Here is a 5238-nt window from a genome sequence, read left to right as displayed (position 1 = left end):
AGTTGAATGTTGGGAGCGTAAATGTGGAGATAAATTATTTGTACTTACTCGGGGTAGAGGAATATTTACAAAGGGGCATCTCTGATAGCTGAAATTGAAAAAAGGAATTAGTGTTGATCGATGTGTGGTTTCTTTTTCTCCCTATCAATATGAAAAAAATGTAGGATTGAAATAGGAAAAAAATATCTTATCAAACTCACCGTTGCCTTAGGATGATGGAAGATAAATTTTTTTTTGTTAATAACCAACCCCGAAATGGGAACAATAGGCGAAAGTTTTGCTTTCATAATGATCATTTCCTTCAGAGCCCTGTCTACTTCGAAGTTCGAGGAAGCTGGACTCTGGTGAAGTAGAGTTTTTCTGTCCTGTAAAATAAAAATCATGTGTAAGTATTAAGGATACCTCGTTTCGATAATGAAATTTACTACGATTTTTGAAAGAGTCTGGAGTTGACAAGAGTTCACTTATTTACCACTCAGAACGTTTATTGGATGGAAATGCTGAGAGGATAATACATGCTGTACGTCGAATTACGAAGGCAATAGAATAATTTAAATAAATCCAAAATCTTTCAGCTCGTATTTCACAGCGAGGCATAATTTTTAGAAGAACTGGTGTTTCATACTTACCGGTACAGGAACGGCTGTACGCCTCACTTGATTATGACTAGGATCACCCATGGTCATAGGACGACGCATTATTAGTGGAGATAGACCATTTACTTTCTGTTTGTAGGCGGCATAGTTGTAGTTAATTTGCCTATTCTTGTGGCCCTGATAAGGGCCGCGTTCGTGGGGTCTGATGTCGAAGGGCCTTTGTTGGTTCGATACGGGGCCGGCTGGACGGGTCATTCGATAAGCAGTAGGACGACCCATGGCCATAGGACGACGCATCATTTGTTGATATGCGCCGTTTCCGCTATGTTCGTAGTTGTTTTTGTTGATTTGCCTGACCTGGTGGCCCTGAAAAGGGCCGCTTTCGTGTGGCCTGCTGTCGACTGGCCTGTGTTGAATCGGTTTCTTCTCGGGCATAAAATGAAAGCCAGGATGGTGGTGGTTATTTTTCTTCATCAACTCGTGCCTGGCTTCAACAGAAGTTGGTCTGCAAGGAAAAATATTGATTAGTATTCTGTTTATATAAAGTAGTTCAGTAAAAGTTAGGGTATTTCAAAAAGGGCTGCACATTGAGATACGACGCGTTGCACGATAAAATGTGCATCAAGATGATTTGAATCTTCCTTGACTGAAGTCAAGGATAACATCTTCATAATGCTCGTCACAAAAATTAAGCAGTGACATTCTACCGATCAATCCTGACAAGTATTTGAAATAAGTTGGAAAAATAGCGTTGTTGAGACACATCTCAATGTCAGTAAGGGTCTTGTGAATTCTACATTTAATTACCTGTTTGCTGGCTGATGGGGTGGCATGTGTGTTCTCGGTTGCACCGCATATAGAGTGGTGAAACCAGGCTGGATCAAGACCTTCTTCCCATCGAATAAATGCTTGGCCCTGCTATACTCTCCCAGTACGCCGTTAATTCTTTTCACCAACGGGTCATTCTTATTTGTAGGAACCTGAGAAAAATAAAAAAAAATTGAGATCAGTTGAAAGATGATTAAAGCAAGGCTACTAGGATAATTTTTCAAAATTATAATGACTCATACAGTTTTGAATTATCATTTCATTATAGAAGATGTTATGATATTGTAAAGTTTCGAAGTTGTCGAAAAAATTAAAATGGGGGGATTTATACGCGAGGACTCCAGGAAATAATGTTGGGGCTTAGAGATCCATATCATTATGTCTACATAAAATATCACTTCTAAAATATTGTGATTAATCTATAGGGAAAGATGATAGAACAAATACTGACTGGCGGATCGAAACTAAAAAAGGTGCGTTTAAGAATCCCCAATCCCGGATTGTGGGTCATAGGCCCATTTTATATTCAAATTGGATACCATCTGATGGGCGCTAAGATGTTCTGAATCTCTTTTTTTGCATTTCACAGAACCTTTCGTGCTTGTGGAAAATGGATCGATATAATGTGTGGAAATTGGTCATGAGAAATACGTGGGTATTTGTTTTGACATTCTGAAAAATACACTTTCGATTGGGTATTGAAATATGCACGGAAAGATGATTTCATAAGGGGCCGTTGTGAGACTGGGTCACATTTCAAGAAGGTGAGAGATCAGACGGTAAATACATCAACAGCTCTTTCTGTTTTTATCCTGATGTGAGCAGTTCTTCCTAGAAGGTGATAATACTAACACCCTGGAATATATCACTAAGGGTACTTGAAACTGATAGGATATGTAATAAATGGTTCAAAGCTCACCTTAACTGGATTTCCGAAGAGGGGGGGAAGCACTAGTGGTGTACCTCCCGTATTTTCTTGCATCCTGGCTCTCAACTGTTTTTCCTGCTCCCGCCGGCGTTCCCTGTAAATAACGAATGGGTTAATATTAGGCTCAACAGGTACATGACTGCCAAACAATACAAAGAGCAACAAAAAATTGATGTACGTAAAAAGGAGATAGGCACAAAAATAAGGAATTCAGCGAGAATCGAATTTCATCATCGGTGTCGCAAACTTGATCGGATCTCGTCTATTTTTTTACCTCGAAGTGGTAATCCATGATCTACTTCATTATATCACTACCGTTATCAATTAGTTCGATATCAAGCAGCAGTCCAAAAACTCGTGTTCAGAGGAAAGTCAGTCATTCAGATTGAATAAGAACTATGAGACATTATGATATGTTTTTAAATGTATCCTATTGAAAACAGCTCTATAGTTAGAAAAGCAAACAAGATGAAGAATGTGATGATTGGAATATCAGAATTGTTGAAAATATTGAATCACAATTATGCAACCATACCTTGAGTTTTTTAGATGTTTCTGAGTTTAAGAGATACAAAACTGCAAATTCAACTGGGAATTTAGAGGACATTCCATCTTATATTCAAAAAAATGATATTTCGCGAAAAATATATATTTGTGAAACAGTATAATGATTTTTGGTTATTTTAATTCTGCATGTCATTTCGAAAACCAGAAATTATGTTAACTATTCAAAGTTCACAAGAATGAATGAAAAAAAAATTTTTATTCGGAAGAATTATACTGAATAAAATTTCTGAACTTTATTTAGTAAAAAAGTAGGGATGCAGAATATTGAGAGAACGCATTAACTATCGATCAGGTTTCTACCTGGAATTTCAAGAACATTCTATCATATTCTTCAAAAGAATAATACTTTGCTAAAAGTCTAAATTCGTGAAACTGTAACATGATTATTTGTTATTTTGATTCTGCTTGTAATTTTGAGAAACTAAAATTATGTTAACTATTCAAAGATCACAAGAATGAATGAAAAAAAAATTCATATTTGGAGAAGCAAAAGGAGGAAGTGATAATTGAAATATTGAATGAGTTGAAAATACTGAATCACAATTGAGAAACCATAAATTGAGATTTTTAGATGTTTCTTAGTTCAAAAGATACGAAACTGCAAATTCAACTGGGAAATTAAAAGATATTCCATCTTATTTTCAAAACAATAATATTTCGCAAAAAATCCATATTCGTGAAACAGTATAATGATCCTTGGCTATTTTGATTATGCATGTAAGTTTGAAAAACTAAAAAAATGTAAACCATTCAAAGTTCACACGAATGAATGAAAAAAAATTATATTTGGAAGAGCCAAAAGAGAAAAGAAAGTGATAATTGAAATATTGAATAAGTTGAAAATATCTAATCACAATTAAGAAACCATAGGATAAGTTTCGATATGTTCTCAATTGAAAAGGAAATCGTTTATGCAAATTCAACCTAGAATTCCGAGAACATTCTATCTTATTTTTCGAAAGATTAATACTCTGCTAAAAGTTTATAATCTAAGTAATGTAATGTAATTCTCACGAAACGGTATCATGATTATTTGTTATTTTGAATATGCATGTAATTTTGAGGAACCGAAATGATTTTCTGCTAGTCAAAGTCCACAAAAATGAAAGAAATAAGCCTGTTTTATATTTCAAAACGCAAACAAAAAGAAGAAACAGTTTATTTGATTATTGAAGGGTTGAAAATATCGAATCAAAATTTTGAAACAATACGATAAGTGGAGAAATATTTTCAACGAAAAGAATATCAATTCTGCAAATGTATTGAATTAGTACGGGGTTAGAGTGGCTATTCAAAAAAATTTAAAAAGTGATTAGTGGGAAATATAAGAAACCTGAAATTCAATGGAGACTTGATTAAATGAAAAATATTTCGATGTTATGCTGAATATACACTACTTACATCAACTCCTTGTACCAATTATTAGTTAACTTCATTTTCGAATTTTATCGATACGGTATTCTGAATGAAAAAATTCACAAAACTTTGTCAATGATCTAGAAGACACTAAGGATTTCGCCAAAATTTTCAACTTCTCAAAAGAGCGAACAGAGTTATACTGAATAGAACTTTATGTACTAAAAGAGTAGGGATGCCGAATTTTGAGAAAACTCATTAACTATCGGTCAGGTTTCTACCTGGAGTTTCGAGAACATTCTATCTTTTTTTTTTTCGAAATAATGATATTTTGCTAAAAGTCTATATTCGTGAAACTGTATCATGATTATTTGTTATTTCGATTCTTCATGTAATTTCAAGAAACTGAAATCATGTTAAATATTCAAAGATCAAAAGAATGAATGAAAAAAAAATTTATATTTGGATAAGCAAAAAGAAAAAAAGATAATTGAAATATTGAAAATATTGAATCACAATTGAGAAACCGAACGATAGGTTTTGGAATGTTCTCAATTGAAAAGGAAATCAATAATGCAAATTTAACCTAGAATTTCGAGTAAATTCTATCCTATTTTTCAAAAGAATAATACTTTGCTAAAATTCTATTCTCGCGAAACGGTATCATGATTGTTTGTTATTTTGAATATGCATGTAATTTTCAAGAACCGAAATGATTTTCTGCTAGTCAAAGTCCACAAAAATGAAAGAAATAAGCCTGTTTTATATTTCAAAACCCAAACAAAAGGAAGAAACAGTTTATTTGATTATTGAAGGGTTGAAAACATTGAATCACAATTTTGAAACCATGCGATGAGTGGAGGAATATTTTCAACGAAAAGAATCAATTCAGCAAATGTATTGAATTAGTACGAGGTTAGAGTGGCTATTCAAAAAAATTTAAAAATTGATTAGTGAGAAATA

The sequence above is a fragment of the Coccinella septempunctata genome, chromosome 8, assembly GCF_907165205.1.
Source record: "Coccinella septempunctata chromosome 8, icCocSept1.1, whole genome shotgun sequence".
NCBI classification, from domain to species: Eukaryota; Metazoa; Arthropoda; class Insecta; order Coleoptera; family Coccinellidae; genus Coccinella; species Coccinella septempunctata.
This window is presented reverse-complemented; position numbering follows the sequence as displayed.